Below are 25,006 nucleotides of genomic sequence, written 5' to 3'. Positions count from 1 at the left end.
TGTCCTCTGTTTTTCTGAGATTATAGAATCCCCTTCATAATCAAAGATCTTGTTTCAATAAGTAATATCTATACCTTTATATCTATATACACTGAGTGGCCAGATTATTATGATCTCTGAACGTATAATAATCTGGCCACTCACTGTATATCCTATATAATAAAGGCTAATATGCAAATTGTCCCCTCGACCAGGAGTTCGACCAACAGGCAGGCTGACCAACTGCCCATGTCCCCTCCCTGTGGCCAGGCTGGCTAGACCCCACCCATGCATGAATTCATGCACTGGGCCTCCAATATATATATACATACACACTGAGTGGCCAGATTGTGACCTTAATGACTGGAATGACTGGTCGCTATGACATGCACTGACCACCAGGGGGAAGACTCTCAACGCTCAATACAGGATCTTCCCCCTGGTCGTCAGAGTGCTCCCATAGCTAACATCCCCCAGCAGGCCAAACTCCCACTGTCCCTCTTCCCCCCGGCCAGCCAACCTCCCATGGTCCCTCCCCCAGGCTGGCAGGCCCTGATTGCCTGATTGGGGCTGGCCCCTGAGCCGGGATGGGGAACCGAGGGTAGGTGGTGGTGGAGGCAGCCCCTTTCCCAAGGGGGCTAAGGGCCGGATCCCTCCTTGGGGCCAGTGGCCAACCTCCCATGTCCTGTTTCTCCCTCTGGCCGGCAGACCCCAATAGGCCCGTCACCCGCCCACCTCGGTGGCGGCATGGCAGTGAGGGAAGGAAGAGGGGGGAGAGGTGGGGAACCGCACGGTGGTGGGGCACTGATGATGGTGGCATTGGTGTCCAGCACATGTTCCTTCCTGTCCTGGCCCGGCGACCACTGCCTCCTCTCCAGTCCAGTCCTGATTGGCCTGGCCCTGATCAGCCCTGATTGTTGGCCAGGCCTAGGGACCCCACCTGTGCACAAAATTTGTGTACCAGGCCTCTAGTGTGTATGTGTGTGTGTGTGTGTGTGTGTGTGTGTGTGTGTGTGTGTGTGAGAGAGAGAGAGAGAGAGAGAGAGAGAGAGAGAGAGAGAGAGATTTCAGAAAGGGTGAGGGAGAGAGATAGAAACATCAATGATGATAGAGAATCATTGATTGGCCTCCTCCTGCACACCCCACAATAGGGATCATGCCCACAACCCAGGCATATGTTCTCAAACAGTGATATTCAACCATGCCAGATGGGCTTTAATATCTATACCTTTGTTACCATCTTGCAGAAGATTGCTACAGTAACAAAGCTTTGCTGATGGGGGTGTCTTCTGAAGCTTCTTGAAGATATATTTATCAAATAGGTTAGCACATGACAAATTTCTTCAACAATGTTCTCAGCCTTTGAATGCTTTACTTTTCATTATACAGCTGAGATTCTGGAATGTCCATTTCATTTAATGTAGTGTACCACTGGGTCCTGATTTCTTGCCAAATAGCTGAGCTATCTGTTAGAATCTCTCCCAGAATCTGTGGTAAATGTTCCCACACTAATGGACCTGGCTTAATTTAAAGTTGTATTTCTTTCTGCTTACTCAAACACCTTCAAAATATATTGTTGTACAGTTATTGGGTTACTCTCTATATAAATTAGCAGCATTTTATAATTACACTAGAGGCCCGGTGCACGAAATCTGTGAACAGGTATGGTCCCTAGGCCTGGCCGGTGATCAGGGCCGATCAGGGCCTTCCAACTGCCAGCTGTTGCCTTCCTTCCCTGGCTGCCAGCTGCCGGGTAGGGCCTTCCTTCTTTCCGTGCCGCCCCCTGGTGGTCAGCACATGTCATAGCAAGTGATCAAACTCCCAGTTGGTAGAACTCCCGAGGGGACATATTTCATATTAGCCTGTTATATGTATAGATTGTTGTTAGGTGAGCTTTTACCTTCTGGATAAAATTTTCTACCTGTACCCTCAGAGAACACTTGAATCTGAATCTAGTTATTTGTCTGAAAGAAATAAGAAATGGCAGAAATTAGCTATCAGAAATTTGGGATCGATCAACTTGCTAAAACAAAACATAGAAAAGAAATGTAAAACAACAAAATAACAGTAAAAAAACTACATTGTAAGGTCTCACACATGGTAGAATAAATTTATCTAGGTAGGAAATTAGGAAATGTGGCTAGTAAGTAAAACATTGACAGAAGTAGAGGAAGAATTGACTTGGTTTCAAACTCTAATAATGATTTTCAGAATTGGCCTCCCAGGGAAGCTACTCTGAATTTGAAGTCAAGAATAAACTATACCCTCATAGCTAAAATCCATAATTTAGAAATAAAAATTCATTGCTACTACTGTATCTATCTTTTGATACCCAGAGAGGTGGGGAATAGACACTGGAATGCAGTTGCAGAGAATCTTCATGTTAACAAAATTTTTCTTACAAGATGGAAAAACAGAAGAGCCCAAAAGAGCAAGTAGATGGCTTCTTCTATTCATTAACCTTCACCTTTTGAATTCCATGCAAATATATTTAATAGGTAGAAACTAATTTACTCTTTGGAAAAGTATGACTGAGTTACCCAGTCCAGAATATACACCACACTATACAAAAAAAACACTCAAAACATCCAATCAGACTGTGTTCCTGTGTTATGGGATGATAATTAGAACACATACTTTTATTGTGTATATAAGTATGTTTCCAATATTACAATGTAATATGGTATTAAAATGCAGATTAATATACTATAGATACAGGGGTGGGCAAAAATAGCTTTATAGTTGTAGTACAAATAACTAATATAATAACCAATAAATAGTAATACAAGAATAAACAGGTGTTGCATACTACAACTGTAAAGCCACTTTTATCTACCCCTTTATTTCATATAAATAGAAATAATTTGGACATGAATGTGAGGATATTGTGATAACATCCCATTAAAGTATGTCAATAATTTCATCCCTATGTCACTGATGAGAAGCCAGATGGGTGAGTGTTGTGATTTCACCTGTCAGTATATTATGTAAGTTGTGATTAAGCTTTAATATAGTTATGAGAAGGGACTTACCTACCTTTTTATTATAGAAAGGGCAACTGGAAGTGCAGTTATTAAACTGGGCACAAATTTGCTATAATGTATAAATATTTATGATATCTAAAAACTCTTCCATATTTAGGCATCATGTTGGATTGGTGACCTCTCTATTTTAATGAAAAAGGGCTGAACTTTTATACTTAGTGATGTAAATTGTTTCATATATAGTGGAATTTGAGGAGCTATAATTGGACCTCTAGAAAAAAAAGTTTCCTATCTACTGTCTTACATCTTTTGAGGTTCTGTTCGTTATTATTGCCTCCTAAGGCACTTCTTAGCTGGGTTCATATAGTTAGAGGTATTAGTTTACTGACTTTTTTTCTACAAAACCTATCCTATTGCTGTTTAAGAGATTTCAGGATCTCAAGGAACTGAAATTAATTATAGGCAAAATTTGGAGAAATGAAGGCTCAGAATTCTGGCTTGTGTGGGTATGAGAAGAGCGCTTTGGAAGAAAACTGTCCCCATCATAGTAGGGTGTTATGGACGGAATTGTGTTCCTTCAATACTCATGTTGAAACACTAACCTTCAGTACTTTAAAATGTGACTGTATTTGGAGATAGGGTCTTTAAAGAGATAAGTAAGTTAACATGAGGTCTTATGATGGGCCCTAAGCCAATATAAATCATGTCTTTATCACAAGAACAAATTATGCCACAGACATACAGAGGAAACACTATGCAGAGACATAACGGAGAGATGCTCATCTATAAAGTCACAGAGAAAAGCCCCAGGAGCAATCTGCAGTCATCTTGATCTCAGTCTTCTAGCTTACAAATTGTGAGAAATCATACTTGTTATTTAAGCTACCCAGTCTGTGGTCCTTTGTTAAGGCAAGTTTAGTAAGCAAATGCATAAGGCTTTGAATCATGGACTTTGATTGGACATAGGAGGGGCTAGAACGTTGAGCATATTTTTTCTTAAATTATTAGCTGGTTGAGGCTGAAAAAAATCAAAGCTGTCTCCTTAAACAAAATTAAAGCTGCATTCTTATTCTAGGTTCATCTGCTCAGGTGCTATATTTAATGTATGACAATATAAATGGCATTCCCTAAGAGTTCATGCAACATACTATATCACGTCTAAGATAATTTCAACACTATTGTGATCGTTGTTTCTCTTAAAAAGGCCTAAGGCCTAGATTTAGCAATAAACACACACACACACACACACACACACACACACACAGAGAGAGAGAGAGAGAGAGAGAGAGAGAGAGAGAGAGAGAGAGAGAGAGAGGTGTGGGGGGTATCATGTGCTCATGATCTTTTCAAGGTTCTGTACTTAATTTTGTGTTTGTAATTTTATGTTAATTTCTGGAATTAGAACTAATCTTCATTCACAAAGTAGAATTTCTCACTGCTTATGTGGGTGTTTTATTTCAATTAGAGCTACCAAGATGACTTGTGTTTGCCTATTCCTTCCATAGTTTTTTTGTAGTGGTTGACTTCTTGATAGCAAGAACCATATTTTAGTCATTGTTTCCTCAGAGACCATCCAAGTACCTGACATATGCCAATATTCTAAAGATATTTTTAGGGAAAGAGAGAAAGATAACATAATTAAAACAAAAACAAATAATTTATGAGTTATAAGGTGTTATGGATTATTTATTTATTTATTTATTGTTTTTGTTTTTATTTTTGTTAATCCTTACCCCAGGATATTTTCCCATTGATTTTTAGAGAGAGTAGGAGGGAGAGAGGCACAGAGGGAGAAACATTGATGTGAGAGTGATACATAGATTGGTTGCCTCCCATGTGTGCCCTCATCAGGGCCTGGGATAAGGCCTGCAACTAAGGTACATACCCTTCACCAGAATTGAACCCAGGACCCTTCCGTCCATGGGCCAATCCAGCTAGTGCATTATGGATTATAAAATCTAAACAAAGAGTTCCAACAATACAATAGCACAAATTAAAGAAGGGTTTAAATGTACTATTTGGACAAGATCTCATTATGATTGAAGATGATATAGTCTCAGTCATGACACAGAGGTTTTAAATGATTTATTTATCTTAATTAGAGAACACAATATATTGCCTGCCCAGTGTGGCTCAGTGGTTGAGCATCAACCTAGAAACTAAGAGGTCACTGTTTGATTCCCACTCAGGGCACATTCCTCAGTTGTGGGGGCAAAGTCCCCAGTAAGGGGTGCGCAGGAGGCAGCTGATCAATGATATTTCTCTCTCATTGATGTTTCTATCTCTCTATCCTTCTCCTTCCCCCTCTCTCTCCTTCTCTCTCTCTCAAATCAATAAAAACATATTTATAAAAAAACAAGAAAAGGAAAAGCATCATATTGAATCTGTTTTATTCAATTACTACTATCTCATATTTAAATATTAGGCAGATTTCATTGAAATACATGTTAAATCAATTTTTATTTTTCTAATATGATAGAATGCTTCTTCAGGCAAGAGTTAAAGATATATACTAGCTTCACTGATACCTGCTACTGTGTGAGCTCTATTTGATTTTGTTATCAGTTGAGTAAGCATCAAAGAGACATAGATCTAAATTCAAGAGATCATTAATGGGAACCCAAACCTGGCTTACCATGTGAGAGTCATAAAACTTGTGTGCAAATGATAGCTATATCCTTTATGATTCAACTAATAAGTTAAACGAGAAGACAACCAAATAGGTCAGTTTTGGTTGAGTTCATATTTCCTGAAGCATAATAAAGAGTAGGCATGGAAATAGCTAACATCTGCCAAGAGTGAGAAAAAAAAAAAAGGCATGTAAAAGCTTTATATTATTAAAGCTTGCATAGCCTGGTCTCTCTTAATTAAGCCACTAAATAGATAAATACTCCCCAAAGCTTGATTTCTATGATCCTATAAAGTATGGCATGCTTTGGGGAGTTCAAAAGAATGCACCCTTTATTTATGAGCATCTAGAAACAATAAACAGAATGGAAAATATTCATTCATCAACAATGCTATTGGAGTATGCTGACTTTTTTCTTCATTCTGCTGTTCTTGATACACAGCGATAATGAGAAGGAGATGGTCATTGGCCCTTTCACTTATTTTAACAATCATTTCTGAGATTCAGAAGTCATGGTATAAAATACTGGGGTCATATGTCATTGTATCTTTTTTTTTCTTTATTGATTAAGGTATTACATATGTGTCCTTACCCCCCCATTGCCCCCCACCATCCTGCAATATTTTTCTATGATATACAATGGAGAACATTTTAGAGGATCATAAAATTTTCTCCAGATATCAAAGGTTTGTATTGGAGATAGCATAAAGGGCATGAGCTTTCAGAACAAAAGAGAGTAGTAAACTGTTACATCTGCTTGCATTCTACATTGAAGATACCTTTGACTATTATATAATCACAAAACAGTGATTACCTAAAGAATAAGAATGTGAAGTATACTCAAGATGTTAGGCTACATAAAAACAAAATATATGAGAGAGCACTTGAGGGTGTTTCCATATGATTATGCAAATTCTAAATTCTGGGTTGGAAAGCACAGGAGGAGAAAATGTCAACGTACGTAAGAAACAAACAATAGAGGTCAATTAAGTAAGCAGATAGTGATGCCTAGAAATAAACTTTACATTATACTGAAGCTACATTACCAAGAAGATAATATTCTTACAAAATGTAAAAATATAGGTTAAAAATTCATTCACTTTGATAAATGAAAATGCCTACTTCTTTAATATTAAACTTTTTACCTGTATTAAGAGAAATAAAACATTCTTGACTGAATTAAGCAGTTCTAAGTATGTTGCCATAGTATACAGAACAACTTACAAATTTTCTAAATTACTAAAGTTAGAGAATTTCTAAAAAAATTCTAGCATAAAAGAAACTATGTAGTTGACAAAAGACAGCATAATTTGAAAATCATTTTAAAAGATGTAATGACATTAAATACAGTAACTTAAAGTCACTACAGAATAGTTGGAATTTAATGACAATTTAAATAAAATTTTTGAAGAGAGTTCAACCATTTTTATTAAAGATAAATTAAATGATATGATGTTAATTAATGCTTTTGTTAAATCAGATAATGTAAATTAATGTATATTAATAATACTTTAAGGGGATTTGAGAATTAATGATAAACCCATATAATGTATATGTCAATTGAATTACCACCTCTGCTAATTTATTTGTACAATCTAATTATTTAAATGTTATTATTGATAGAGTATTGTTTTTCCTCTTATTTTCTTATGAAGCTAGAGGGACTATCACAAACAAAACAAAGTTAGGATATATTAATTCAGTCTTGTATTCTTGCATGTTTTGCTCTTCATGATTCTTTTACATTTACTATTCCATTTCACCTTACTGGTAAATCTAATCCTTAATGTTCTACAAATCCTAGAAAAGAGAAATGGGGAATAACCATCTCAGCTTATAGATTAAACTGACATAACTGATTTTATTTTAACAAATTATATATTTTATATGGATAATCTCCCTACCATGGAACACTGCGATGAGATTATAGAGCATCCCTGGAGTTTATACCAGAAACACACAATTGCTGAGATTACCTGGGTAAATTTTAGTTGGTTGTCTGTACCTGTAAACCTGAAATAATCTGAAACCAAATTTTTATATGTTAGGATTTAGACCCTAATGTTTAGATATCAGGATATGATTTGGGAGACATGAGCATTCCTAGAAAGTCAGAGTATAGAACTATGAAAAAACAACAACACACAAACATACACTAAGTTGGTAAAAAAATAAATAAATAAAGTTAGATTTTCATGGTGGTTCAATAAAAAATAACCTCCATACTTGGTAGCTTAAAACAATAAAGGTTAGTTCTGACTCACAAAGTAATATCTAATGCAAGTGGATCATGTGTGATGGGGGAAGAGTTAGTGGACATTATTTGCTGTGGTTACAAAGGGATTCAGGCTGGTAAAGGCTCCATCTCTACACATCCTCCCATGGTTGTTATGGCATAGAAAGAGTATAGCCAGAGGGTCTCTCTTATGCAATTGAATGCTTCAGCATGGAAGTAATTTGCATCATTTTTCACCTATAATATATTCATCAGAACTAGTTACACCTAACATCAAAAGAATGGGGGAAAGTACAATATCCAGGTGTAACTGAAAAGGAGGGAAGCCATATATCAGTGAGCATTTACAACACATGTGACAGATATAAAGATAGACTTTTAAAAATATCTAAAAGGCTCATCTTTTGAAATGTAATGTGGATAGTCCAAAGTAAGATAATGCATGCAGGCTCTCAGAAGTGAAAGAGGACTTGGCATTTATTGGAGCCAATATCTGATCATTGCAGAAATTTCTTCTTAAATACTCTCCATGAATTTTTCTTGAATATTTCCTGCCTGCCTGATCACCTCTAATCACCTCTGCCCGCCTGCCTGATCTCTCCTAACCCCTCTGCCTGCCTGCCTGATCACCTCTAACTGCTCCCCTGCCAGCCTGATTGCCCCTAACCACTCTCCCCTGTTGGACTGATTGCCACTGCTCTGCCTCAACCCCTGCCACTCTGGCTTTGTCGGGAAGGACGTCTGGTCTATCCAGTCTAGTTAGCATATTAACTATATATATATATCCTACCTAATAAAAAGGTAATATGCAAATTGACCGTACCATCGGCACACCCACAAAGCCACGCCCACCAGCCACGCCCACCAGCCAATCAGAGCGAGTATGCAAATTAACCCAACCAAGATGGCTACAGCCACAGAGAGCAAGGTTTCCCAGGTAACAGAGCAAGCCAAGCTTTCTGCAGGCTGTTGCAGGCCTAAGCCTCCACTCAAGCTACAAAGTTTCAATTATAGAAGGTAAACAAATTCAAACAGAAATGGCGGCAGAACAGAGCAGGCCAGGGTTGCCCCTGGCAACAGGGGAAACAAAGCTTTCCAAAAACCCTGGCCGGGCCCACCGGCTTAAGGCTACAAAGTTCCAATTATAGAAGGTGAATTAACTGCCACAGAAATGGCTGCCGGCCGCGGAGGGAGCAGCAGGCTTGGCTATGCTCCAGGCTACAAAGTTTCAATTGTAGAAGGAAAATAAATTCCAGATACCTGGACCTCCACTTGGGTTGCTAGGGGGTGTGGCTGGCCTGCAAACCACCACAGGCCCCTAGCTCAGGCTGCCCCATGCCCCAAGGGAATTCCCACCCTGATCTGGGACACCCTTCAGGGCAAACCAGCTGGCCCCCACTCCTGCACCAGGCCTCTATCCTATCTAATAAAAGAGTAATATGCAGATTGACCAACACTCCAACACACAATATGTCTGCCCCCATGTGGTCAAAGATCCTGCCCCCCATGTGGACACAAGATGGCCAGCAGGAGAGGGCAGCTGGGAGGCACTCGGCCTGCAAGGGTGGGCAGTTGAGAGGGACCAGGCTTGCAAGGGAGGGCAGTTGGAGGTGATCAACCCAGCAGGAGAGGGCAGTTAGGGGTGACCAGGCCGGCAGAGGAGGGAAGTTGGGGGCAAACAGGCTGGCAGGGGAGCAGTTAGGCATCAACCAGGCTTGCAGCAGAGTGGTTAGGGGGTGATCAGGCTGGCAGGCAGAAGTGGTTAGGGGCAATCAGGAAGGCAGGCAGGCAAGCAGTTGGGAGCCAGCAGTCCTGGATTGTGAGAGGGATGTCCGACTGCCCGTTTAGGCCCGTTCCCACCGGATTATTAAGTTAATATATATAGTTAATAATATTATTATTATTATTATTATTATTATTATTATTATTAACTATATATATATATTATATATATAGTAATAGAGGCCCGGTGCATGAAATTCGTGCATGGAGGGGGCTTGTCCCTCAGCCCAGCCTGTACCCTCTCCAATATGAGACCCCTTGAGGGATGTCCGACTGCCCGTTTAGGCCCGATCCCGGTGGGCAGTCGGAACCCTAAAAGGGCAGTCGGACTTCCCTCTCACAATCCAGGACTGCTGGTTCCCAACTGCTTGCCTGCCTGCCTTCCTGATTGCCCCTAACCGCTTCTGCCTGCCAGCCTGATCACCCCCTAACCACTCTGCTGCCAGCCTGTTTGCCCCCACCTTCCCGCCTCTGCCAGCCTGGTCACCCCTAACTGCCCTCTCCTGCAGGGTTGATCACCTCCAACTGCCCTCCCTTGCAGGCTTGGTCCCTCTCAACTGACTTCCCTTGCAGGCTGGGTACCTCCCAACTGCCCTCTCCTGCTGGCCATCTTGTGGTGGCCATCTTATGTCCACATGGGGGCAGGATTTTTGACCACATGGGGGCAGCTATATTGTGTGTTGCAGTGATGATCAATCTGCATATTACTCTTTTATTAGGTAGGATAGAGGCCTGGTACAGGGGTGGGGGCCAGCTGGTTTGCCCTGAAGGGCGTCCCAGATCAGGTGGGGGTTCCCTTGGGGTGTGGGGCGGCCTGAGCGAGGGGCCTGTGGTGGTTTGCAGGCCGGCCACGCCCCCTGACACCCCAAGCGGAGGCCCTGATATCTGGAATTTATTTTCCTTCTACAATTGAAACTTTGTAGCCTGGAGCGGAGCCAAGCCTGGGGCTCCCTCCGAGGCCAGCCGCCATTTGTGTTGGGGTTATAATTTAAACTTTGTAGCCTTAAGCGGGTGGGCCCGGCCAGGGAAAGCTTTGCTTCCCCTGTTGCCAGGGGCAACCCTGGCCTGCTCTCTCAAGCTCCATTCTGCTGCCATTTGTTTGAATTTGTTTACCTTCTATAATTGAAACTTTGTAGCTTGAGTGGAGGCTTAGGCCTGGCAAGGGCAGGTGGAAAGGTTGGCTTCCTCTGTTACCTAGGAAACCTTGCTCTCTGTGGCTGTAGCCATCTTGGTTTGGGTTAATTTGCATACTTGCTCTGATTGGATGGTGGGCATGGCTTGTGGGTGTGTCGGAGGTATGGTCAATTTGCATATTTGTCTATTATTAGATAGGAATATTCAGCTTTCAATAAAAAGATGATCTTATACATGCCATGATATGGATGAATCAGAAAACACTGCTCAGTGAAATAAGCCAAACACAAAAGGATATATAATATAAATCCACTTACATGATGTATCTATAGTCATCAAATTCATAAAAACAGAAAGTGGAATGTTAGATACCAAGAACTGTAGTGAGTGGAGAATGGGAAGTTACATAGTGTTTGTATTTGAGAAGATAAAGTTCTATTGATGGATGGTGGGGATGGTTGCACAATAATGTGAATGTACTTAATGTCACTAAACTATATACTTAAAATGCTAAAAAGCGTAAAGATTATGTCATACTTATTTCACCACAATAAAAAAAATGCAAGGCTGTTTCATACAGAAATATTTTTAAGGCCTTATAAAATCTTTCAGTATGAAAAAATCTTTCAGTACTTAAAATGAGTAATTTCCCCAAGAGATTTAATCAAACATGTTTCATTGGTATGTGCAAAATACACAAGTAATTAGAGGTCAAAAGAAATGTCAGCATAAAAATAAATATCTGATCAAATAAATGATGTCTAACTCCAAGGATGCTTCATTATGGTTTGGAGTGTGAAATGCATCACCTATTGCTGCACTGCTCATAATATGCAAATGTCTGTTTATATAGGGTATGCTCAAATTGTGCATGTTTTCCTAAATTACTAACACATGAATAAAGCGACAGCAAGGATGAGTTTTCCTTTTTAGATTCTTCACTTAGAATTGATGGGTATCACAATCTTTTAAATAAGACTCTACTTGAACTTAATTCCAACTGAAAATGTTGTACACAATACTAATATTTCACCAAATAACTCAGTTCCAGTCCTCAGAGCATTCATCATTTCCTCTCTTGACTCAAATGATCTGCTGTTATTGATCTTCTTTCCCTGAAAAATATCCTTCATTGGGGTTTTATTGCTTCAAAAGATAGAAATCCAAAAAATGAGGCAAGCTGCAATCATCAGTCCATGCAGAGGACTGATGTCTCATGTGTCGCAAATTTGCCCTCATCTCTGGTTTTTAGGTTCATAGTCCAGTTGCCTGGTACTCCTGGAGCCACACCAGATACAAGTTTTATTATTGTCTCTAATCCAAAATCATGTGAGTAAGAAAGAGCCACAAGTTGAAATGATGCTGCAATAAAAGGAAAGCCTCAAATCTCCAAAAGCAGATATACGTAAATGTCAAGTGGCAGTTTGAAGAAGAGTAAGCAAGCAGAATTTGGAAGGAAGACAAAAGCTGAACAAAAATGAAGGGGGAAGCAGTCAAGGGCAGTTGGCCTTTTGAATTCCCGATAAAGGAGTAAATTTAGGACAGCAAGATTACTGACTCTGCGGGGGATTATTAGGTAGGAGATGTTTGGAATTAAGGGTTGTTTCATTTTTTAAAATTAAATCTTTATTGTTAAAAGTATTATATATGTCTCCTTTTTCCCCTATGGACCCCTTTTAGCCTCCCCCTCCCCTACACCAGGCCTTCACCACCCTATTGTCTGTGTCCATGGGTTATGCATATAAGCATACATAGGTGGATTCTCACAAAATGTGTTCCTTTATTAGTTCATTTCCCCTTTCAATCTTTTCACTTTCCACCCTTTTATTCATCTTTCTTCATTTTTTATCCTCTTTCTATTATCTTTCCCTTTGGGACAGCATGGATGGACCTGGAAATTATTATGCTAAGCAAAATAAGCCAGTCAGAGAAAGACAAATATCATGTGATCTCACTTATATGTAGAATTTAATTAACAAGATAAACTGATGCAAAAAAAAATAGGACCAGAGGCATGGATACATGGAACAGAGAAACAGATCTCAGAGGGGAGGGGGTATGAGGGACTGGAAGAGATTAACCAAACAACATATATGCCCATGAACACAGATAACAATGTGGTATATGGTGAAAGTTGGGGGGGGGGAGGCAAAAGAAGAAAATGGGGAACACTGTAATAGTGTCAACAATAAGAGAGAGAACAGAGAGAGCAAAGAAAGAACAGAGAAAACAAAGACACAAAGTAAGAATATAGAAAATGAAAAGAAAAATGAGAACAGAGAGGACAAAAAGAATGGAAAGAACAGACTAAAAAGAAAGAACAAAGAAAACAGAACAAAGAAAAAACTCTATTTTAATTCACTTGCTTTCATTCATCATCATCAATTTGCATCATTCCCCCCTTGTCCTAATTTGGTATTAATTCTATCTCTACTTTCTACCAAGTCAATTCCATGACCCACTAACTATATTGTTATTATTTATTTTATTCATTATCCCATCCAGTCCCTAATGTCTATAGTAGCTCTTCATAACATGGCTATTTCAATAACACTAACAACATTGAACTTAACCATAATTCCTATATTAATTTGCTTTCATAAGTGTGTTTTCCAGTCTCACACAAATAATAAATAGTAAATTAATCTGATAGTTCCTTTGTTTATGTGCAATTTCACTATGGGGGTTCCATGAAAAAATAATTAATTATTTTTTATTATTTTTAATTATTATTTTAAATATATATTTTTTTATTTCAGAGAGGAAGGGAGAGGGAGAGAAAGATAGAAACATCAATGCTGAGAGGGACTCATTTATCAGCTGCCGCCCACAAGCCCCACACTGGGGTGTCGAGCCCGCAACCTAGGCATGTGTCCTGATCAGGAATCAAACCATGACCTCCTGGTTCATAGGTTAACACTCAACCACTAAACCACACTGGCTGGGCCCATGAAAACTTAATTTAAATGAATTTATTATATATTAGTTTTTGTTTGTTTGTTTGTTTTTTATTGCTGCTGTAACAAATTGCTATAAAGTTAACAACTTAATACCAATCTATTCTCTTACAGTTAAGTCACAAGTTTGATATTGATCTTATCTGGTTAAAATCTAGATATCCGCAGGTTGCATTTCTTCTAGAAGCACTAGGGGAGAATACATATCCTTGCTCATTAGGTTGTTGACAGAAGTCAGTTTTTATTTTGCAGTTGTGCAAATGAGGTTTCTATTTTCTGGCTGGTTCCTAGCTTCTAGAGGTTACTCACATTCCTTTGCACATGGTTCCCTTCCTCATTCTTTTGTTGTTGTTGTTGTTGTTGTTGTTGTTGTTGTTGTTGTTAGTCCTCACTGGAGGATGTTTTTTCCCATTGACCTTTTAGAGGGGATGGAAGGGAGAGGGTGAGACAGAGAGAAACATCAATGCAAGGGAAACACATCAACTGGTTGCTTCCTGCAGATGCCTAACTGGATCAGGGATGGAGCCTGCAACCGAAATACATGCCATTGACTTGAATCTAACCTGCAACTCTTCAGTCCACACGCTGATGCTCTAACCACTTAGCAACTGGCTAGGGCCCCTTCCTCGATCTTTGAAAGCCAGTAATGGTGGTTTGAGTGTTTTTCACACTGCAGATCTCTTTTGCCTCTTCTTTCTACTGTTGCTTCTATCATACCTAATGTTCTACCTTAACTTTTCATCTGTATGATCCATGATAGTTTGGTAACTTTTCTTCAAATATCTCAGGTTTCTCTGCTCTACCTATTTCATTATTATCAATTTTATTCATGATAATATATGTAAGCATACCCAAAGACTTACATCGTCATGCTCAGGAGAGTCATGCCTATTTCAATCAGGGTCCCAGAAAGAAGAAAAGGGATTTCAAGAGAAACTGGTGAAAACAACAAAGATAGGATGTATCAAGGTATAACAATTAATATGAACAGATTACAACCCCAGGCCTGATGAGGAAGGGATGAATGATGATGCTATTGGAGCCTTGAGTGAGCTGGAGACTCTGACGAGGGGCTGCTTAGTCTGGGCTATAGTTATAGTCAAATACAACTAACTAGATCTTTGGTAACTATGCATTCTGGAAGCAGGAAAATAAATATCTCTAGTTCTTTCTCCTCCAGCACTCTTATCTTGCTAAGTTATTCCTCTAGCCAGATCCAATAAGAAACTAGAAATAAGGAAGCATATCAAGGTCAGATACTCTTTTTTTCAATTTAATAAATCTTTATTGTTCAGATTACTACAGTTGTTCTTCTTTTTTCCCCCCCATAGCTCTCCTCCACCTGGTTCCCATTCCACCTTCTTCCCTTACCTCCCCCACACTGTCCTCATCCATAGGTGTACGATTTTTGTCCAGCCTCTTCCTGCACCCCCCACACCCCTTTCCCCCTGATAGTTGTCAATCCACTCCCTTTCTATGCCCCTGATTCTATTATATTCACCAGTTTATTCTGTACATCAGATTTTGAATTCACTTGATTTTTAGATTCACTTGTTGATAGATATGTATTTGTTGTTCATAATTTTTATCTTTACCTTTTTCTTCTTCCTCTTCTTAGAGAATACCTTTCAGCATTTCATATAATACTGTTTTGGTGATAATGGACTCCTTTAGCTTTTTCTTATCTGTGAAGCTCTTTATCTGACCTTCAATTCGGAATGTCAGCGTGGCTGGGTAGAGTACTTTTGGTTGTAGGTTCTTGCTATTCATCACTTTGACTATTTCTTGCCACTTCCGTCTGGCCTGCATAGTTTCTGTTGAGAAATCATCTGACAATCGTATGGGTGCTCCCTTGTAGGTAATTAACTGTTTTTCTCTTGCTGCTTTTAATATTCTCTCTTTGTATTTTGCTCTTGGCATTTTAATTATGATGTGTCTTGGTGTGGTCCTCTTTGGATTCCTTTTGTTTGGGGTTCTCTGTGCTTCCTGGACTTCTAAGTCTATTTCTTTCACCAGGTGGGGGAAGTTTTCAGTATCTTGCTCTCTCTCTTCTTCTGGCACCCCCATAATTCTGATGTTGGTACGCTTGAAGTTGTCCTAGAGACTTCTTACACTATCTTCAAATTTTTGGATTTTTATTTTCTTTTAGCTTTTCCAGTTGAGTGATTTTTGCTTCTTTGTATTTCAAATCTTTGACTTAATTCTTGTGTTCCTCTAGTTTGCTGTTGGGTGTCTGTATAATATTTTTTATTTCAGTCAGTGTATGTTTAATTTCTATTGGTCCTTTTCCATATCCTCGAGGGTCTCTCTCATATCCTCGAGGGTCTTGCTAAATTTATCAGCCTTTTCTAGGAAATTCTTGAAAAACCTTATAACCGTGGTTTTGAACTCTATCTCCAGTCATTTGTTTTCCTCCATTACTTTGGTTTGTGATCTGTTTCTTTGTCTCTGCATTTTCGCTGCTTCCCTGAGTTGGTAGAGTAGCCTTGTGTGCTACCCTACCAACTGGACCAGTGGCTCGACCTCCCCAGTTACCTGAGGTAGACACTCTTGGTGCACCCCTTTGTGGACTGTGTGTACAGCCTTGTTGTAGTTAAGTCTTGATTGTTGTTGGTATCAGTGGGAGGAGTTGACCTCCAGGCCAATTGGCTGTGAGGATCAGCTGTGTCTATGCCGGGAAACAGCCTTATTCGACTAGACTTGCAAAACTGCAAAAGCCTCTGTGCTCAGCTTGGATGGGGCAGAGTTTCAGGGTGGAGCCTACTATGAGGTTCTTGGGTCTCAGTGTCCCTCAGTATCCCTCGGTACTCGCTGCAAGCACCTCTGAGAGAACGGCGCCCTCGAGGTTTACCCACTGCCAGACAGTCTAGTCTCACCCCCAATGAATCTGGATTCCCAGATTCTCACCCAGAACTGGGGTTCAGTGCAGTCGGAACTGGGGTTCTGCGCAGTCTGGAGCTTTTGTTTCCTTCCCACCAGGGCAATTCAGTGGCACAGTCAACAGTCCGTCCTCTGCACACATTCCTGTGCGCACCTCCGGAGCTCTGCCTTTCACCGCTCCTCTGTGTTTCTGCCTTACAGCCCAGATTTCCCCAGTATGAGCCTGGGTCCTCAGGGTCTCGCCTGGAACTGGGGTTCAGTGTAGTTGGAACTGGGGTTCAGCGCAGTCCAGGGCTTTTATCTCCTTCCCGCTAGAGAACGCCAGCCAGACACTCAGCCGCCTCGTCCTCTCCGGCTCCGTCCTCTCTGCACACACGCTCCCATGTATCCGTACCTCAGGCCTTTACAGCTCCTCTGATTTTCCTTGTGGTTTTCTCTTTTCTTCTAGTTGTAAAATTTCCAGTCAGTCAGCTTTCCTGTCGTTCTGGATGATGTCCGTTTTGTTTTTTAGTTGTATTGTTGAAATTGTTGTGCGAGGCTGCAGATTAGGTGTTTACCTAGGCCGCCATCTTGGTTTCTCCTCCAAGGTCAGATACTCTTCTACCCAAAGCATAGATAGAGTGTACTAAAGTATGGGACTAGCTATGTATGAGGCTGGTGGACCAATAGTTTAGGACAGGGTTGGAAACTTTCTATAAATGTTCAGATAGTAAATATTTTAGCTTATTTTAGTACAAAATTGGCAACTTTTCTATAAATGCTTAGATAGTAAATATGCAGTCTCTGTTGCAACTGCTCAAGTATACCTTTGTAGGGAGAAAGCATCTCTTGATGATACTTAAATAAGTAAGTATGGATGAGTTCCAAAACTAATCCTATCTAATAAAAGAGTAATATGCAAATTGATCATCACTCCAAGACATAAGATGGCTGCCCCCATGTGGACACATGATGGACGCCACAAGATGGCTGGCAGGAAAGGTCAGTTGTGGGCAGTTGTGAGTGACCAGGCCAGCAAGGGAGGGCAGTTGAGGGGACCAGGCCTGCAGGGGAGAGCAGTTGTGGACAATCAGGCAAGCAGGGAGGAAAGTTAGGGATGACCAGGCCGGCAGAGGAGGGCAGTTGGGGGAGACCAGGTCAGCAGGGGAGGGCAGTTGGGGGGGGTCAGGACTGCAGGGGAGAGAAGTTTGTGGGGACCAGGTCTGCAGGGGAGGGCAGTTGGGGGAGACCAGGCCAGCAGGGGAGGGCAGTTGGGGGGGATCAGGCCAGCAGGGGAGGGCAGTTGGGGGAGACCAGGCCAGCAGGGGAGGGCAGTTGGGGGTACCAGGCCTGCAGGGGAGGGCAGTTGTGGGCAATCAGGCCAACAGGGAGGGCAGTTGGGGGCAACCAAGCCTGCAGGGGAGGACAGTTAGGGGCGATCAGACTGGCAGGGGAGGGCAGTTAGGGGTGACCAGGTCAGCAGGGGAGGGCAGTTGGGGGAGACCAGGTCAGCAGGGGAGAACAGTTGGGGAGATGAGGACTGCATGGGAGGGCAGTTGTGGGCAATCAGGCCAACAGGGAGGGCAGTTGGGGGCAACCAAGCCTGCAGGGGAGGACAGTTAGGGGCGATCAGACTGGCAGGGGAGGGCAGTTAGGGGTGACCAGGTCAGCAGGGGAGGGCAGTTGGGGGAGACCAGGTCAGCAGGGGAGGGCAGTTGGGGGGATCAGAACTGCAGGGATGGGCAGTTGTGGGGGACCCAGGCCTTCAAGTCAGCAGGGGAGGACAGCTGGTGGGGACCAGGTCAGCAGGGGAGGACAGTTGGGTGGGACCAGGCCAGCAGGGGAGGGCAGTTGGGGGGGATCAGGCCTGTAGTGGAGGGTAGTTGTGGGGGACCCAGGCTTGCAAGTGTGTGGGCAGTTGGGGGTACCAGGTTTGCAGGGGAGGACAGTTGTGGGCAATCAGGCCAACAGGGAGGGCAGTTGGGGGCAACCAGGCCTGCAGGGGAGGACAGTTAGGGGCGATCAGACTGGCAGGGGAGGGCAGTTAGGGGTGACCAGGTCGGCAGGGGAAGGCAGTTAGGGGCAATCAGCCCGGCCGGGGAGCAGTTAGGCATCTATAAGGCTGGCAGTGGAGTGGTTAGGGGGTGATCAGGCTGGCAGGCAGAAGCGGTTAGGGATAATCAGACAGAGGCAGGTGAGCAGTTGGGAGCCAGCAGTCCTGGATTGTGAGAGGGATATCCGACCGCCCATTTAGGCCCAATGGGTTTGGGCCTAAACGGGTGGTCGGACATCCCTCAAGGGGTCCCAGATTGGAGAGGGTGCAGGCTGGGCTGAAGGACAACCCCCCCATGCATGAATTTCGTGCACCGGGCCTCTAGTTTAATTATAAAATAGTGTGGCCCATGGGCCATAGTTTGCTGGCCCCTGATTTATGGCATAGTCTTTGGAGTCAGGTGAAAAGTATTAAATCTTTGCTCTACAAATTCATAGATCAGACTTCTTTTTAACACCAAAGATTTATTCGCTCCTACTATAAGCTATACATGACACTTTCCAACATCCCACATGCTAGGGAATATATCTCTGTGGCTAAGTCCTGGCCAATGGGGTGAATAAAATGTATGTGTACAACTTCCAGTTTGTTTTCTTAAAGGGAAATGGTATATCCTCACTTCCCCTTTCCTCTTTTCTGCTGTTTAAATTTGGACTCAATAAATGTGGTGATGGTGATCCATCTTCGACCATGTAGATAAAAGCAACATCAGAGAGGATAGTAGAACTCTAGGGTATAAGCAGCTTGAATTGCTAGCACCTATCATAGCCAGTCTGCTAGCTTGTGGGTGGTTATTCTAATTTTATGAAAGTTACATAAAGGTGTATCTTATTTAAGCCACAATTCTTTTCAAGTATTGATTTAGCAGTTAAACCTTTATCATTTGAGTGGTCTCTAAGGCTTGCTTAGCTTTTTCTTCCATAAGAGTATTATTGCTATATAGACTTGCTGTGGAGCTTAAGTAACCTTGTCAAGTCAACTGGAACATAACAGGCTTCAGTGAAATAAATATATTAAAATTATATTAAAAGCCCATCATTATATTAGGTAATGTGAGAAATTCAAATTACATATTGGAGACAACATAATTTAATTTGGAATATAACTCCATTATTATTCATTCTTGTGCCCTTATAATACTTCATTATACATTATTTAAAAATCATACAGGAGGGTATACAATTTGAGATTAAAATGAAATTCCATATTTTACCAAATAGCCTTGCTTTTTTCATGATGGTGTTCTGGAAAACATGTTATAGAGTAGATTTTTACAGAGCAAATCACACTCCAACAGAGACATAATTGAATTTTTAATCTCTGCCAAGGACTGAGAATAAAATAAGTCATAAATGCAAAATGCATATTTATTTCTTAAAATACTGTCCAAGATCAGTAAAGGAATAAAACATAGTAGGTAAATCAAAGCCTCCTAGTTATCAGAAATCTAATTCAGACTCTAAACCTCTCAAGTAATACAACAGATCTAGAGAGTTTGATGAGATGAATTTGGATGATTTTGATGAAAGTTTATGAATTTCTGATTGAATATCATCTTCCTTTTAGAGTAAGAGAACTTGCCGCACAGGCTGGTGAGGAAATTTTCTTCCGTTTTGGAGATAATTTGAAGCCAGTCATTTTTTTACATTTTCAAATAACTTCTAAGTGTATATTCCCTAAATCTATCAATATATATTGATATTAGTGTTAGAATAGCTTTAATATATACTATTTAAATCAACTATAACTTCTTTAATCACTCTTCATAGCACATAAGATTAAATCAAATATCTTTGGTATTTTACCTAAGTATACTATGAACCGTGCCAGAATCATCTCATTACACCCTTCTTTACCACACCCCTTAGCCAATTCTGATCATGCAAATATTTGCTGTTATCTACAGATTTCCCTTATTTTTTATGCACCTAGTCTTTGGTAATACATATATCTTTAGCTAAAACGCATTGGTTTCTCATTATTCTACTGGTTTATTTCTATTACTCTTCACGACTTAGTTCAATTGTCTTCTTCTGGTTCTGTTTTTAAGTAATAGGTTAGGTGCCCTTACATGTTTTACTATATTATAACCGCACACTTTATAATAACTAATTTTTACTTTTCCCACTACTGACATTAATTTGGATGTTCTCAGGTAAATAGTAGCTGCTCAAACAATGTTCAAAGCTAAGTTATAATTAGAGATTAGAGCCTATTTTTTTTTCACTTTAAATTTAAACCTACCTTTCACTCTATCACATTATATTGAGTCCTAAGAAATAAATATGAATAGATATAATGGCTGTTCAATGGAATCTACTCAATTTTCACAAAGATGAATCCAATTCTACGTGATCATAATTTTATGCTTAACATTTTTAATGCTAACTATAATCAACAACTACACCTGTCTTAGGCTTATGTAGAAAGCTAGGTAATTATTCCATAGGATCATGATGAAAATTTGCCATCCTATATTAAAAGGGTAATATGCAAATAGACTGAATGTCAGAACAACCGAACAACCAATCAAAGAGTAATATGCTAATGATATGCTAAGGCTGCTCAACCACTTGCTATGATGTACACTGACCACCAGGGGGCAGGTGCTCTGACCAGTAGGTTAGCTTGCTGTTGGGGTCCGGTTGATTGGGACTGAGAGAGATGGGCTGGGCATGCCCTACAGCCCTCCCATGGTCCCTTCCCAGCCCGATCATGCACTGATGGGATCCCTCAGCCTGGCCTGCAATCCGGGACCCCTTGGGGGATGTCAGAGAGCCAGTTTCACCCTGATCTTGCAGACCATTCCCCTTGAGAGGGCACCAGACACAGGACTCATGGCTGGTGAGCACTGCTACAGGACACAAGCCTCTCCTGATCCAGACTGATTGGGTGCAAGTCTGCAGCAGTCACAGTGGGGCTAGGATGAGCGGGAGCAACAGGTAGGAGCTGCAGGCAGCATTGGACTGAGTGATCCCTGCAGGCCACTCAGAGGGACCCCGCCCATGCTCAAATACATGCACCAGGCCTCTAGTATATAAATAAAAATGTTGTTTAATAAGTAAGGGCTATAATAATAGGTACTCAACATATGTAATACTTTAAACAATAAGAAAGAAAGGTGAGAAATGTGTAAATTATCATGATAAATATAGTTGCACTATATTTTCAGTCAATTGATTAATATGCAATTACTAAGGGTTTTTCCCTGGAGCCAGGGTCAGGTTTGGGATTGCAGTATATTTGTCAATATGGCTAATGCAGTCTAAGTAAAGCAATTAGAAGGGAAATGATAGCTCTGATCTGTGTGGATCAGCTGGGTGGATGTCATTCCATGCACCAAAAGGTTGCCAGTTGGACTTCAGGTCAGGGCACATGCCTGGGCTGCTGGCTCCACTGCTGGTGGGAGGCATGCAGGAGGCGGTGATTCATTGTTTCACTCTCACATGGATGTTTTTTTTCTCTCTCCCTCTTCCTTCCTCTCTCTCTAAAAAATCAATAAAATATATTCTTAAAAAAAAGGCAAATATCAGTGTAATCCTCCCTTTATCTCCAGCTATTTCATGAATTCTATAACTTTAACCAATCACTTAGATTCAGATTTTGTAAGAGCCATAAAAAGTATACAGTCATATCTTTAATCCCAGAAATGGTGGATTGTGCTTTGACCCTGCCCAAAAGAAAATCCAGGAGACTTTTATTCTGAATACTAACTTTAGGACACATTCCAGCTGATGACATTTAGTATCAAACAAAATAGCACACAGGGAAAGCAATTCATTTGAAATCACCGTGGTGATAAGATAGATGATTTATTAAACTGCATTTAATCCCTATTTAGTGAGCTCCTAATACTACTTACTAGCACCTTACCTGATGTAAAGATTAAGAGAGCAAGTAATGTAAGTCCCTGCTTCAGTGAACTTACAGTACAATTGTTTAAAGCATGGTGCTATAGCAGTGAACTGGCATAGGTTCAGGTTCAGGCTGCGTATTCTATTATGTTCATGTTTCAAGTGACCCACTAAAGCTATTCTATAAAAAAAGAAATTGCTGTTTGTCATAAGGTGGCATCTAAGTTAGAGTACATTTGGTTCAGTTTAACAGATATCATGGTCAATAGAATGGAAGAGAGAAAATATTCATATCTAAGTAAGAGACTGGCTCCTTATTAAACTTGTCACATGATAATCCAAAAATTAATCACGTTTTTCTAGACCTGGTTAAAATTCACTCTGCCATTGAGTTAATCTAATATATTAAAGTGGATATTGGAAGACTGGATGTTTAGAGAAGTGTATTTACTCTCTTTGAATTTCAACTTCTTTACTTGCAAAATGAAAAGGGATTTGCTATATGAACTCCCACCTCTCTTCTGTTTAAAAAAAAATCCTTAAACTCTGAGATTTCCCATACTATTTTATCTCTCAATGTCCTTTCTGTTAACAAATTGTTAAATTATTTGCAATCTTTGTTAATGTAACATAACTAGAGGACCAGTGCATGGGTGGGTCTGGCCGGCCCGGCACTGATTAGGGTCGATCAGGACTGGCCAGGCTGGCTTTGGGGAGAGGCCATGGGCAACTGGCTGGTGAGCCCCACCCCAAATGGGGTGGGGGGCTGATTGGGTGTGGAGCTGGCTAGGGGAAGGGGCCATGGGCTGATCAGGGTAGTGGGGGCCCACCGGGAGTGGAACACAGCAGGGGGAGGGGCTGCAGGCAGTTGCCTGGCTGGCCCTGCCCCTGATTGGGATAGGGGGGCAATCTGGAGTGGGGCCAGGTGGGGAGAGGGGCTGCGGGAGGTTGGCTGGCCATCCCTGTCCCCTATTGGGGTGGGGGGACAATCAGGGGTGGGACCAGCTAGTGGGAGGGGCTGGGAGCCAATCAGGGTAGTGGGGGCCCATCAGAGGTGGGGCTGGCCAGGGGGAAGGGCTTCAGGGGGGGTGTTTGCTGGCCAGCTCCACCCCCTGATTGTGCAGGTTTGCTGGCTGAAATGGGCATCATAGCACTGGTCTTTCTGGCCATTACGGCGTTCCAGTTGCTGGCTTTTTATATATATATAGATAGTCTTTTCATGCTTATAAAACTTGAGAATATAGATGAGGCAGTCTGAGGGTGCTCTTTCTACATCTCCCATTGAATAAGATGGAAAAATAGAGGCTGTTTTAAAGGGTGATGGGAATGCAGAGGATATATATATTTTTAAAATAAATGATTGAATGTCTTGACTCACCAATAATACAATAAACAAGTAGAGGTCAGGGACCCTGGCTTTTACTTTCTTTTCTTCTCCATAGTGATGAGCACTCTAACAGACGTAATCAAATCTTGATAGAGTGTGAGTTATTTCATAACATTAAGAACTATTAAAGATCACCCTGACAAAGAAACAGAGGTTAAATCCTTAATAAAATAAAATTCCTTCCTTTTTTTTAAACTGACATCTTCTGCCTGTCTCTAATGTGCCAGAAGACTGTTACAATATACCATATTTTCCAGCATATAAGACGACTTTTTAACCCAGGAAAATCTTCTATACGCCCAGTTGTTTTATACGCCAAAAAATATGGTAATTTGTCTTCATGCAACAGTTGGAAATACTTTCACCAGAACTTTCAATATATTTTAATGTGTTTTTTTTTTAACATAAACGGACATTTATTAGGAATAAATAGTGTATCACAATTAAAAATCTGAATTGAAAAAGGTGAAAAAGATTAAGAAGTACAAATTGCCAGTTATAAAGATAATCACGGAGATATAAAGTGCAGCATAGGAAATATAGTCAATAATCTATATATATAAAAGCCTAAGCGACCAATCAAATGACCAGAATGACCGGTCACTATGATGCACACTGACCACCAGGGGGCAGACATTCAATGCAGGAGCTGCCCCCTAGTGGTCAGTGCTCTCCCACAGTGGAAGCGCCACTCAGCTGACCGACCCATCCCGTAGGCCCACCAGCCCAGTGGCAGCCACTCACTCCCTCAGTAGTCCTGCAGGTCCAATCTCCAGAGAACGGGTCAGGTACTGATGGACCAGCACTGCCGGCATGATCCCTGCAGCACCACTGGCCTCCTGGAAGTCAGCCTTGGGCACCATGGCCACTTCCCCTCCCTAGATGCTCTGCAAGGAAGAAAGAATATAAAAGCGGCCGCCAGGTGGCTCCAAACAACCAATGCAAATGTTAGCGGGACTGATCTGGATCCCAGGCTGCAAGGGCATCCCACCGCCTGCCTAGAGGGCCGATCGAATCCTAGTCAACCCCCTTGGGACCCCACCTGTGCACAAATTCATGCATCGGGCCTCTGGTATTATAATAACTATGTGTGGTGTCAGGTGGGTACTAGACTTATTGGAGTGATCACTTCACAAGGAATGTAAATTTTAA

Source organism: Cnephaeus nilssonii (genome assembly GCF_951640355.1).
Source record: "Cnephaeus nilssonii genome assembly, chromosome: 3".
NCBI classification, from domain to species: Eukaryota; Metazoa; Chordata; class Mammalia; order Chiroptera; family Vespertilionidae; genus Cnephaeus; species Cnephaeus nilssonii.
The sequence above is the reverse complement of the archived record's forward strand: the minus strand, read 5'-3'. Positions refer to the sequence as shown.